The sequence below is a fragment of the Uloborus diversus genome, chromosome 2, assembly GCF_026930045.1.
Source record: "Uloborus diversus isolate 005 chromosome 2, Udiv.v.3.1, whole genome shotgun sequence".
Classification (NCBI taxonomy): Eukaryota; Metazoa; Arthropoda; class Arachnida; order Araneae; family Uloboridae; genus Uloborus; species Uloborus diversus.
Window position 1 is genome coordinate 139571302 of NC_072732.1, and position 15037 is coordinate 139586338.

Consider the following 15037-nt stretch of genomic DNA (forward strand, 5'->3'; position numbering starts at 1 on the left):
CAAATTCAAACTGTCAAACTTATGAAGAAATAGATGGCGTTTCACATTCTGAGGCGCCCCAATGAAATGATCACAGTGTTCTCCCAAAAATTTTTTTATTCGTCAAATTTTGCTGACGTCTGATGATTTGGCAAATACCATGATTGAGAAACATTTGACTTTCATAAGATGTGTGTAAGTAATCATTATTAAAGTACAAGAAAAAAAAATGTCTCTGTGGAAAATGAAAGAATGCTAACATTTTACTTTCAAGAATAATAATTTAATTAAAAAAATGTGTATTATAATAGCAATATTTGCTGCCCCTGAAAAGTTTACCGCCCTAGGCAACTGCCTACTCTGCCTATTGGGAAATTGGGCTATGATAACTCCTCAGAAATTTTATTAAAATGAAATTTTAAAAACTCAATTTTCGGGGTATCGAGACATTAGGTGAGGGATGGATTTAGGAATCTCCCTCAAAAATGTTTCAAAATTTAAATTTCCGAGTAATTTTTAAAAATTAAAACGCATTTTGTCTATTTTTGATGATGTACAGAGAAAAATCAGGTTTCGGGCGCTGGCCCAGAAATACTTTTTGAAAATAAAGCTTAAAAACCAAAATATTCTGTCATTATACATTGAGAAGTTAGAAGAGGAGGGGTGCTCTTCTAGCTCTTCAGCTGTCCAGCCTAAAAATGCTCCTTTAGGTAATGTTTGCTTACATTAAAGGAAGTGTGAAGGTACTTAGAATCCTTCCTTTCTCGAAATATTTTGCCTTTGAGGTTCTAAAAATTCAATTTTTAACTATATTCATACATATTTTAGAAAGGGATGGAAGATTCGTGAGTTCCTCCAAAAAACCTCCTTTTACAGCTATTATCACGATATAAACTAGTTAGGGAGGGGGTCCTATCAAAACTCGTCTGTAATTAAAGTCCCCCCCCCCCAAAAAAAAAAAATCATTTAAGTTGCATTTGAGCAAGTTAAGTGTTAAGGGCTGGATAAGCTAGTTTCTGTTGACATTTTTTCTAAATAAAAGACTTAAAATGCAATTTTTTGCTACATATCAAGGCATTTGTGAAAGGGCATGGGAAAAGGGTGTTTTTCTCCTAGTTTCGAAATTAAATCACAAAAACGAATATTTAGGCTCTCTTTGGTCTTGTGAACAATAGGTATACTCTGAGAACCACAGCATTTTGAGATCGTCCAAGTGTCTGCAGTTGGAATCAAGAAATGATGTAAAAGTTGGAGAAAAATTTTGGAAATAAAAGTTTTGTTTTGAGGATAAGGATATAATTTTTCTCCCAACTAAGACTTATGCTTCTTTTTCAGTAAAATACATTTGTTAAATTTTATTCTCTTCTCATAATATATTTTTTTTCCTTAAAAATTTCGTACAACCACAATGCTTTGGGAGGGGCCATGGCCCCCCTCTAGATCCGCCCCTGCATAATCAACTGCATTTTTTGGCGTGCTAATAATCGAGCTGGGGTCACTGGAAACATTTTATGCTATTGATTCCAGAGTTCTTTGCAGAAGAAAAGTTATTAAACTCACACAGTTCAGAACTTACTGGAAGAAGAGCTTTTAAGAGTGACAAAGGAGGCCAAAACATACGAGGATACTGATGTCGGTGACGCATAACCAAAAACATTCACATTGAAAATTTTGAGCCATGCCTAGACAATAGAAATGGTCTTACTGATTTGTTAGTGAAGGAAGATTCTATCATGGAAATGACGCAAGTGATCATGGATGCGTTTATGCTCTGCAAAGAATTACAGAGAAAAATTCTTAATGAGTGCCAAAAGACTATTATAGCCAGCTCCTCTTTATAAACAGAACACAAAATTAATTTATGTTTTCTTTATACATGTTGTGCATAAAAGTCGACATAAGTACACATTAAACTTATTATAAAACTAGCAACCGGTCTCGATCATGTTTGGGTTAAAAAAAACTATCTTAAAAAACTATTACGCTATAAATTTTTAATTTAAAGTTTAATAGTAAGCAACATTTTAGGTTTCGATTTTATGAGATTTGAAACAAATTGATTTACCTTATTTCCTGATTAAGATAGACCAACATATAATTTCCCCTGAACAATACAATCTTTCCGTATGCATCATTGTATAACGTATCGTAAAGTTGCACGTTTAAACTTCAGATTTGATTATGGTGATGGCATAAGAAATTTTCATTCGGAATGGTAATCACTTAAATTGGAAAAGTAAATATGAAAGGATCATGGGGAAGTAAGAAATATGGGCCAACTGATCTACTGCTGATGCTGTAAAAACAATAATCTAAATCATATTATTCCTTACTGATTTTAATTGGGGTCCAAATCCAGTCCATAGATTAGGCAAATTAAAGTTGCACAATAAAATTAGTGGCATATCGCCTTTAGTTTTAAAAGCACGAAGAGAAGACCGGAGGAAGGGAACTAAGGAATTCATGTGGATGATGCACAACATTGTTGGCAAAAACTATTGCCATCTCACTTATCCATGTGTAATTTTTTTGACAATGAGTCTTGGTTTCAGGATAAACATTGAGGATCAAATCATTTAAAGAGAATTTCCTAACTCCGAACTCTTATAGTTGTTCTTAAGATACAGATATCGTAAAAGGCTCGTAAGAGTGGACGACTTTAATCAGAATTGAAGTATATCTGCACACGTTGCTTCAGGGCACTTCAGGAACAGTTTGATAAAAGTCAGCGGCAAGTACAAAGGTGAAACCTCTCATAATTTTGTCTGCCCCTCCCCCCCCCTTTTTTAAAACCTTTTAGGGTTAATCTTCAACTTCTGTAGCCAAACGGTGGCTCATCGAAAATTCCTCCTACAGTAGGAGACACCTTCTTGAAGAAGTTCAACCAATTGCCAGCTTTTTTTCTTGTGGAACATACGAAGTTTTTCTGGAGCAGATATTCGTGGTAGTTTAAATTTGGAAAAGTCAGATTTGAATTACTGAGACCTGGAAGATAGGTAAAAAACCATTGTAAAAGTCAGCGTGCATGTAGTTTAATTTTTAGCTAGTGATGAATTCAATAAGTTTTCCAGTTCCACCGGGAGTGCTAAAAAGTAAATTTTGCTTTCCTGGTTTCATGGACTAATTATGTTCTTAAGGAATTGTTTTTGTTGATTCTCTGCGGCGATGACAAACTAAAGTCCCCTATTGAGTTTCCGCTTCATTGACAAACTTGGCCTTTTTTCAAAAAGTTAGATTTTGGTTTATATCGCTTGACATCAGGGTTGGCAAAAACCCGGGTTTTTTTTAAAAAGCCCATGGACCCAAGGTTTTTTGGTTTTTTTAAAATAAAACCCCAAAAACCCAACTAAAGCTGGGTTTTTTTAAAAAGAAATGTGGGGTTTTTTGTCTTTTTTAAGGGAAAATGGGTACTTGTAACATATTGTAGCGTAAGTATATGGACAAAGCACAAAAATTGTCTTGGGGTAAAAAAAGCTGGAAAATTCAGCGTTTTCTGAAGAAAAGTAGAAAAGGCGACGAAACCAAGAATGGTGAAGTTTCAGTTTTTTTAGTTTCCATGACTATCAACAGTTAAGGCAAAGTTACTTCTCGAGTGATAAAATCTATTATTCGTTTTTAATTACTACATTTTTTTTTGAATTTTACTTTATTGTACTTCATTTCGTTATGTAAAACTACTGTAGAACCCCAAGTAGTTTAAATCCTTTTTTACTGAATCCCAGCTTAATCAAGACATTTCTTTGAATTTTATGTTGCCTGTTTTTCTATTTCAGTGTACAGAGTAAGAAATATTAAACTTTTTCGCAAAATAATAAAAATACTGTACATCCTATTCTGTTTTCTGTCCGACTGTTTGTAAAACCTGTTATTTCTAAAAAATATACCTTGTTTATTCGAGATTTGTGACGTGCGGATTCGCAGAAAATAATTCAAATGAAAGTCTTTTAGCTAGAGTAGTTTCCTCAGTACAATCGACAAATATTGAGAAAATCAGATGTGACAGGATTTAGTCAAGATAATTTGAGTTATTTATTGACCAGTTAAAGAAAAAAGTTAAATATATTTATTTAAAATCTTTAAAGTATTTTTTTTATGCCGTTAAGAGTTAAGAAATACTATTAAAGTTCAAAATTCATTTTTTATGTCCATTGTCTGTGGTGAAGAACAAATAAAAAAGAAGTTTAAATTGTGAAAGTATTTAAATTAATTAATTTTTTTAAAAACTTCTCCGAAAGTTTTAAAAAACCCAAAAGTGGGCTAAATAATGGTTTTTTTTTTAAATGGGTTTTTTCAAAAAAAAAAAAAAAACATTGGATCCAACCCAATTGGGTACAATCCGGCCAACCCTTCTTGACATTGAACGACATACATAGTATTTCTGCTAACGCACTCCTTGCACTATGTCATCACAAACACATTTTTTAAATGTTTGCCATAAAGAAATAGGATGTAAAAGTTGTCATATAAGTTAAAATAGCTATAAACAACCCTCTGAGTTTAAGAGCAAAATCAGAAAGTTACATTTATCATATAAAGTTAGTTTCCAAGGTTTGTCTTCCTCTATAAGACCGAGTTCTATATATGCTAATTGATAGGTTGACAGGATCTTCAACTGTCAAAAGACTATTTAAAAATGTTGGACCATGAAAACATTCTAAATGAATTCTTAAGTGACAAAATTTCCCGATTGGCTAGTAGCACTACTAAGAGGGGAGCCTTTTTCAATCCCCGGATGAATTTCAACCTTTTTTACTTGTTTTCTTCTGAAAACTTGCTTTTTTCAAATGCCTCTACCTTTTTTTTTTGGCAAATTCTTTTTGATATTTTCTGATAATAGATTTGCAAACTATATTATTTAATTATATCCTTTTAAATGCTTAATGCGGTTATCATCCAAAATATTTCTCCAAATAATTTTTACTTAATTTTTTCCTCTTTCTCAATTTTTTTCTTATTGAATCTTTTTTGTTCCTCATTGTTTTAATTCTTAACTTCAAATACACGTTACTTATGTGCAATTACTTTTTGAGTTGAGAATTTTCTAAATTAAATGTACTTAAGTGAATTCCTTAGCAGATGTTTTTCCATTTCAATTTTAGTATGAATAAAAAACCTTAAAGGATAGCCTGAAATGCATGCAGGATTCCAACTTTTATCGGATTAATATCGTTTATCTGCACTACTTGAAAACAAAAATTTATTTTTCTGAAGCAAATCTCAGTTATAATTTGTTTAAATAAATTTTGAAGCATAAACATTTGGCGACTTTAAATGTTTCGCAATGTCTAAGGGAAAAGGAATGTTATACATATCCTCCGTAGCCTTAAATACATGTAAAGCTTTTGAAGGTTCTTATGCTGCCATCAGGGCAGCAAATGAGGGGCGGGGGAGGGCGAGAGGGGGCGGTTGCACCCCCAAAATTTTCACTAAGAATAATAAAGATGGGTAAATTCAATTTAGATAACTTAGAAAATCATTTGCCTGCATTTTCAGAACAGAAAAAACTGAGGGAGTATAATAATTGGCTGCCTTAACTAAAGAAGTAATCTCTTTATGGGTTAAATATTTCAAAATTGTATACTCTATGTTATGATGGTGCAGATTATTTCAGACTGCGCAATTTTTACGCGTAAACTCCATGTCATTTTACATTAATTTTTATGCTCATATTGCAACTTAATGTTTAGCTGGTAAGTGTTCATTGATGCCTTGTACTAGAAACATATATTAGCAACTCAAATGTATTATATGCTTTCATGGAAACTTTTTGGAAATTTATGCTATATTTGAAAAACATCTCACATCAAAAAAATACTTTCATATCAACAAATATATTTTGAGGCTCTTTACTTGACAATCTCTGAGTGACACAAGATGGTATTCAAGAGTTTAATCTATAAAAGCCCCCTGGAAGAATTGCTGGAAAGTGATCTTTTCATTGATAGCAAATCTGTAGTCATTTTAATATAGGTATTTAAATGAGATGGTGTTTTTTTAAGGGCATCAACAAGAGCAAATGCAAAAGATGACATTAGTTTGAATTTTTGTTTATTGTATTTATACTGTGGAGCATTTTTAACAATCCTACACACTATCATAAAAAAATCAATCCGCTAATCTTAATTCTTGGATTGACGATTGAAACTCTTAGTAATTTTCGCACTAATGCATACTTGAACCAAGTGTGGAATTTTGTGACAGAACTTTCCGTAGCAGTTTTTACTTTATGCCGATGTAGAAGAGGCGACAAAACCCACATAAAGTTTTAGCCAAAATATTAAATCAATATTTTGAATAAAATGATCAATTCAGTTTCAAGAAATTGAGACAGGATTTGATGAGACATAGTCATCATTGGTCTTAAGTTCAATGTTATATAGCAATTATATAGGGTAGACCGACCAGTGAATGAACAGTTAAGCACAATTTCATTTTTTAAAAATCCTAGTAATTTTAAATTCTATCCTATACAGATCGTGATAGTTGAAACATTTTAATTGATCTATATAAATATCTCTAAAAAATCGTGGGAACTTAAATGGTACTGCTTACGACATTTTTAGGTGTTTAAAGAAAAAATGGCACAAGGACCCAGTGAATGAACACCTCGAACCAGTAAATGAACACAAATTGGTCCAGTGAATGAACATGATAAATTTTGATTCAAAATGAAACTAAGTTTCTTTGAGAGCTGTCTATATAACTATCTATATATATTTATCTATCTATTTATATAACTATCTATATCTATCTATCTACCAGGTTGTCCCAAAAGTTCTGCACCATTAATGGCATGCAGATTGCGACGTGGATCGGACAACACAGTAAGATGCGCATGCGCTCAAAACTGCCACCAGGGGAACAAGTAGAGGTCATAGAATAGTGTGGATGCTTATTGAGGAGAATAGCGTCCGTAGTAGTAGTGTGACATCACGAAAGATGTGTGATTCAAAAACTGCGACACGTGCCGTGCTTCGTTTTCTCTGGAAAAAAGGGCTAAGTGCGAAAGCTGCTAGCGAGGAAATCTGTGCAGTTGAAGGACCTGATACGATCAATCGATCCACAGCATCCCGGTGGTTCAAACGTTTTTCGTCTGGCGATTTGAGCCTGGAAGAACAGCCTCGAAGTGGACGGCCAAAATTGGATATTGGGACCGCTGTGACAGCTGCTGTCCTGGCCGAACCTCAAACCAGCACACGTTCGATAGCATACAGGATAGGAGTATCCAAAAATACAGTGCAACGGAGGCTCCTTGAACAGGATTTCAGGAATAAGCGACCGAGACAAAGTTTACATGAGCTGATCCAACGGCAGGCCGATAACAGAGTGAAACTGTCAAGAACTTTTGAAAAACCCAAGGGATGATCGATTCTGGAAACGAATCGTTACTGGGGATGAGAAGTGGGTGTTTCTCCGATATCCAGACACACGCAAACAGTGGGTACCACGAGGTCAAGATACCCAGGCCCACGCGAAACAGGACAGTTTCACCAAAAAGGTCATGCTGTGTGTTTGGTGGAATATCCATGGCATTATTCACTTTGAATTGGTTCCTGCGGGCCGTGCCGTCACAGGGGACCTCTATGCCGAACAACTGGAGCGTGTTCACGCTGTACTTGTACAGAAATATCCCGCTCTGACAAACAGAAAGAGAGTATTGCTGCAACATGACAACGCACCAGCTCATCGCTCCAGAACAGTGCAAGCGAAACTCGAGGAACTCGATTGCATGGAGGTTCTTCCCCATCCTGCTTATAGCCCTGATATTGCCCCTTCCGACTACGGTTTGTTTCGTTCCATGACGCACTTCCTGCGTGGTAAACAATTCAATGACTATGACGAGGTGACACACGCTTGTCAACAATTTTTCGATTCGAAACCTGCCTCATGATATCATCACCAAATTGAAATTTTGGCACAACGATGGCTAGCTGTCCTAAATCACAATGGCCTGTATTTTGCTGAATAAAATACTTTGCGTTTCTGATACCATTGCTTTTTATTTCGATGCTTGTATGGTGCAGAACTTTTGGGACAACCTGGTATCTATATCTATCTTTTCATATCTCTATCCATCTATCAATATACCTTTCTATTTTTCTATCCATCTATTTATTTATCTATCTACTTATCTATCGATCTATCTATCTACTTATCTATCGATCCATCTATATATCAATCTATCTATCTACTTATTGATCTACTAATCTATATACTTATCTATCTACTTATCTATCCATCTATTTACCTATCTATCTACTTATCTATCTATTTATCTACTTAATTTATCCATCTATCTATCTACTTATCTATCTATTTATCTACTTAATTTATCTATCTATACATCTATCTACTTATCTATCCATATATCTACTTATCTATCTCTATGTCAATTTACATATTTTTCAATGTACTTATCTATTTTTCTAAATATCTATCTACTTATCTATCTATTTACTTATCGATCGAATTGCCTACTTATCTATCTTCTTATCTTTCTATCAAATCTGTCTACCTAACTATCTACCTATTTATCTGTCTGTACATCTAAATATATCTACCAATCTCTTATCCTAATCAGTCTATTTATCTATCTACCTGCTTCTTTACTTGTCTATCTATCTAACTATCTCCTTATCAATATATCTACCTATCTATATCTATCCACCTATCTATATCTTTTTATCGGTCTATCTACCTATCTATATATCTACTATCCATCTCTATATCAGTCTCTCTATATACCTATCTATCTATTAATCACTACCTATCTATTTATCTGTCAATAAATCTATCAATCTATCTACATACCTATTCTATCTCTATATTTATCTACCTATATATCTATTTACCTCTTATTTTTTATATATCTATCTCTATATCTTCCTCTATCTATTTATCTACTATCTATATACAAACATACATACATATCTACCTATCTATTCTCTCTTTGTATATATATTTCTATTTCTCTATCTCTCTATCTACCTGTCTATCTTTCAAGAGAGATAAAGATATAGAAAGATAGATGTAGGTAGGTAGGTTAATATACAGATAGAGATATAGATAGATTAAAGATAAAACTCAGTAAAAAGTGCATTGTTTGCCAAGACAAAAATAAAGAAATTATAAAATATATTATGAAATACATAAATAAATAAGCATATAAAACTATCTGCATTACAAAAAAGTACGAAAATGAAAATCTCAAAGAAACTTCAAATTTCTTTTTAAATCAAAAGAAATTTTGCCATTTTTCATTCACTGGGTTTTCGCAATTTTTCGTACCCAGTGACTGAACACCCCTCTACCTTAAAATCTACGCATTCTGCATTGACTGAAACAATTTAAATCCAAAGTCTGAATATGTATACTTAATTTTTCTTTCGTAGAGTTAAAAAATAAAATTTATTGATAAAAATAATATGTATCAAAATAATTGCTAGCACGAAACCACCCTTATTATTTTGAAAGAGAGAACAAACGATTCACGGCAGTAAAAATTTCAAATTTTTTTCAGGAAAAAATACGTATCCAAAGTAACCAATCAGGTGTCAGATAGCTTAGAATATCAATAAAGAATGCTTTTGTAGTGAATTTATTCAGAAAAAAAAAATTTCGAACCTTTTTTTTTAAAAAAAATGACGCGCTGTTCATTCACTGGGTGGCATTCACTCACTGGTCGGTCTACCCTAATACAAAAGGTTTTAGGGAAAAAAAAAGAGAATATTACACTAATAAGTAATAGCATGAGGGAAGAGGCATTGTTTTGTGAATTGCAACTATACTTTTTAATGATGCAAAATAAATACTAGCCCAATTTAAAAAGCTTTGTTGGTTATTTTAAAGAGAGGAATCTGAAGGTTATAGACCTTCGAAGAGCAATGAGGCAAGCAAGATCTTCATCTTTAGTTGTACTGGCAATAAGGCAAAACACTGGAATTGATTAAACAGTTAAAACTTTTCAGTTCTTCCCGACACCAAAACTAGCAGATTAAAACTTTACTAAAAAATAAAAACTAGTACTGAGATGTTTTGGGAGATAACTTATTACAAAATAAATTTAAAGCTTTGGACATAGAAATTTTAATTGTTCTTAACCCATTAAGCGCCAAGTCTCCCATTTTGGGAACCATCAAATAAGATTTTTTTCTTTATAAAGTAATTAATATATCAGTTTGAAATTTTTTAAAATGAATGACAGAAAACCAAACTTTACTATTAATTTTTTCAAAAAGGTTTGGAATGTAAATTCTTTTTTGAAAAACTTTTAAATTTTGCAAAAATTTATTGTTTTTGCATTAGACGGGGAAAAAATTCCCTAAAAATAAGAAATGCAAATGCAGGAAATTAGGAACATGGAATATGAAGCTCAATAGACCTTTTTTCAAATCACAACAAACAGGGGTCAAGAAAAATAATTTAAAGGAGTTTTAGAGGGCTTGATTTACTGAAGTCCCAAAATGGGAGACTTGGCGTGCTCTGATTAGCAGAGCAAGTCATGGCCAGTAGAAATCGTCTTCACCCATTTTGCATGAATGAACTCTCCCCTTTTTTCCCACAGCCCCCTTTGTAGTTTCTTTTTGTAAATACTTTTGTTGTTCAAGGTCAAGAGCAGGTGCTTTTATCAAAACAAGTGACATTCCATTCGTTTAGAAGAAAGTTCTGAAAAAACAGGGGTGCCAATCCTCCCTAAGGAGGATGACGCATCTCTCTGAATTTCTACAGATCACGAAAGAGATTTTCGTAAAAGGAGTTCTAATTCCCTTTAAAACCATTCCTCCCCCCTCCATAAAAATATTTTGTATCTCAGTCAGCTCCATGCTCCCCTCCCCCTTGAGGGCGCTCCCCCTTCAATTAGGGAGGTTGAATCTCAATAGAGAAATTTCTTCACCTTTTTTTTTTTTTTTTTTAAATCAAAAATGTAGTAAGATTTTTTGACTTTGCTACGAGCTTCAAACATTATTAAAACAATATATTTTAGTTTAAAACAAGAAGATGAGTGCAGTATCACTTGTTTGTGAATCGCCAAATTCTTTTCAGATAGTTGTGAAAAAAAACTTCTAATCGAAATCGTTTAGATCACAGATAATGCGATAACTGTCTCACTCTACATTTTTACCATTTATCGTAATTTGTTGGATGAAATCGGCGAAACTATGACCGTTGATAATTCCTCAATGCGAAGCATGCTACACATTTATCTCTAAAAACATTATGATGATGAATAAATCATGTCATCAAACATGTTGTGAAGCAACCGAAATGTTGACTGCAAAAAAACCCTTGCCTATAATCAGGGTTCATACCCTTTAGGCAGAAAAAAATTCAAGCACTTTTCAAGTACTTTTCAAGGTAAAAAATTTTGTTTTCAAGGCAATATCATAAATGTGTACTAAAAATATTGTATGCAGATTTCATTTACTACAAACACATAGAAATAAGGCAGGGGCGGCATTTCAGCATTTTGTTTGGGGGGTCGAGTTTCTTGAACATGAACTTCCTCAGTACGGTATAAAATACACATTGGTTGACAAGAAGTGATAATAAAATGATTTTAATGTTAAGAATAATTAGGTTTTTTAAGAACAATTAAAATTTTTACTGCCGAAGCTTTAATTTTATTTTGTAATAAGTTAACTCACAAAACATCTCGGTACTAGTTTTTATTTTTTAGTAAAGTTTTAATCTGCTATTTTTTGAACAGTAAGAACAGCAAATTTTGTAACTATATTTAATCAATATCCAGTATTTTGCTTTATTGCCAGTACAGTTAAAGATGAAGGTATTGCTTGTCTCATTGCGCTTCGAAGGTAATTCTATAACCTCCTGACACACAAAAGTCAAAATTGGTTGACGTTCAGATCTCCCACAACTGGTTGTGTGCTGATGAAGAGGCTCCATTGTAGCCTTGAAATAGCCATATGTTGCATTTTCGTGTTAATTTGTGCTTTATTTACGTTGGTTTTTCAATTTAATTACAAAAGTCATCTTTCAAATGACTGACCTGATTGAAACAGTCAAAAAACAATGGAAACAAGAAAGTTTTGCCAAAAAAAAAAAAAAAAAACACATTTCCTTCACATTTTTCTCTTTAAAACAACCAAGAAAGTTTTTTATGTTGGGCTAGTATTTATTTTGCGTTATTGAAAAGTATATTCGCAATTCACAAAACAATTCATCTTTCCTCATGCTATTACTTATAAGTGTAATATTTTCTTTTTCGTTTTCTATAGAAAGTTCTGTCACAAAGTTCTGCACTTGGTTCAAGTATGCATTAGTGCTAAAATTACTACGAGTTTCAATTGTCAATCCAAGAATTAAGGTTAGCGGGTTGAAAGTTTTATGATAGTGTGTAGCATTGTTCAAAACACACTCCGCAGTATAAATAAAGTAAGCAAAAATTCAAACAAAGTCATACATATTAAAATGACTTCAGATTTTCTATCAATAAAAAGGTCGCTTTCCGGAAATTCTTCCAGGGGTTTTTTATAGAGTCAACTCTTGAATACTATCTTCTGTCTCTCAGAGATTGTTAAGTGGAGAGCTTCAAGATATATTTATTGATATGAAAGTATTTTTTTTTTTTGATGCGCGATGTTTTTCAAAACTAGCATATCTTTACAAAAAGTTTCCATGAAAGCAAATAATTCATCGAGTTGCTAAAATGTATTTCCAGTACAAGACATCAATGAACACTTGCCACCTAAACATTAAGTTATACAATGAGCATAATATATTATGTAAAATGACATGATGGAGTTTACGAGTAAACATTGAGCAGTTTCAATACTGGACAGGCATCTCATACAATATGCACCATCATAACATAGAGTACATATATTCGAAAGATATAACCCATATGAAGAGATTACTTCTTTAGTTAAGGCAAACAATTATTCTCCATCAGTTTTTTCTGTTCTGAAAATGCAAGCAAAATTCAGGTTATCTAAATTGAATTTACCCATTTTTTATTATTTTTAGTGAAAGTTTTGGAGGTGCAACCGCCCCCTCTCGCTCCCCCTGTTTGCCGCCCCTGAAATAAGGCAATAATACAAAAAAGTATAGGAAAGCAAAATTGCTTTTTCTACAACGAGAGATGCTTTGATGAAAGATCTACTGCGTTGAAAGTTTTTCTGAAAATGTTTGAAAAGTTTGGTCATAAAGAGAAGCAGATACCAAGAGGTTTAATTTTGAGGTTTTTCAAAGGTTGCAGCAGTCAGAGGTTTGTATATTTTCTTGAATCAGCAAATTAATACTTGAAAAAAAAAAACCTTTCATAAGTGCTTTTAACTTTTATGGGAAGAAACTAAAATACCCAAGTTCAATGGCATTGCCAGAGAGGAGTTTTTGAAGTCACTCCCCCCCCCCCCCCCCCGGGTTTCAACATTTATTTCCAATATCTATACAGTGGTTTATTACAATATTAGGGCGGTTAGGACAAAAACACTACCCAGAAAGGTATTTCAGTTTTCACTATTAAGTTCTAAAAATATTAGGTTTGCAAATCATTTATAAGTATGCAAATCAATTATTCGTATGTATTTATTAGCTGTTCAGACAATAAGGCATTTCAACTGTCCTCGAGTAAATTTAAAAATCAGGAAGTAAGAAAAGTTTATGAAAGTCCACACTCCAGTCTCTACACCTCAAAATATACAAAAGCAGCTTAAGCAGTGATAAATACTCTGAATGCAAACTTGAGCCTATTCAGCTTTCATTGATTAACTTGCAATAGACAATAAATGTGCAAGTTCAGATTTATAGAGCCATATTTCGAAATTGAAAAGATTCACAAGAAGTTGACATATATTATGACAAAAGTAGTTTTATTTTGGGAAAAAATGGGTTATTGTTGAAATTAGAATTTAAATTTAGAAAGGCAATAATATTCAGGTGATTTGTGAGTTCATAAAAAATTACCTGAAAGTTTCAAAGAGCAAAAAGGGCGAGGGGGGGGGGAATAATTTTTAAAACTAAGACCCCTATTACTTGAATATACATATGTACAACAACAACTTTTGCTATGCATACAATTCATAAAATAGTTTATTAAGTCAAAATATTTTGCATAGAAATACCATGCCCAGTGCCTGTTGATAACCAGCAACAGGCACTGGGCCTAGCTAGGCTTGTACTGGTCAATTTATTAGATCCAAATGAAGATGAATGACCCTCCTTAAGCTATTTACCCCTTTGCTGATTAAATCCTCTTTCGGTAAGCTCCAAGTACCCACAACCTTAATAAAGTAGTAATTTTGAACATTTGAGGAAAAGGGGAAAATTGGAGATATAGGGAGGTAAAAGCATAAAAACGAACACTACTGGATTTCAAGTGAATAATCATAACACAACCACCCCTGTTATACACCTTATTTATTTTAGCAGACATAAAAAAATGATGTACTTATAAATAAAATTATATAAATCAACTTTATATTTAAAATACAAACTTTAAGTTAATTTGTTAGGTGCTCAACTGCTGAAATTTAAATTTTTTTAAAAAAAATCTGCTATGACCAAAAATTAGGTAAAGATAATCATTCAAAATTGCAAAAATAAATTAGCAAATAATTAAACAAGACCAAGGTAATAAATTCTTTAACTCTTTAGTTATTAAAATAAAAAATAAAATAAGCTAATCTGATGTAGCAGTGTCAAAATAACTACTAATTGCCAAAAATATAAAAATATTTACAAAATGCAAAAGGATTGAAATCTCAAACAAGGGAAGCAAATTTTCGCGAATTAAGTTTAATGTTGTCATGTTTCCCATAAAATAAACTTATATTTTACTGAAATTAAACATAAAATATGCTAATCTACGGTAGCAAATATGAAAATAACATCCGATTAGTGAATATATTTAAATGTTTGCAAGATGCAAAAAGATTGAAATTTCAAACACGAGAAGCAATTTTTCGCAAAGTCTGAGTTCGTTCGACGTGGCATGTTTCCCATGAAATAAATTTATTTGTTTTTTTATTAAAATTAAACAAAAAATATACTAATCTAAGGTAGCATATGCGAAACTAACATTTGATTAGCCAAAATATTT

The 15037-nt window shown here is 32.6% G+C and overlaps 1 protein-coding gene across 1 annotated transcript in view; it reads right to left on the reverse strand.

Moving 5' to 3' along the window:
- The window catches only part of LOC129216050 (phosphatidylserine decarboxylase proenzyme, mitochondrial-like), a 124954-nt gene that overhangs the window by 16965 nt on the left and 92952 nt on the right, over positions 1-15037 (reverse strand).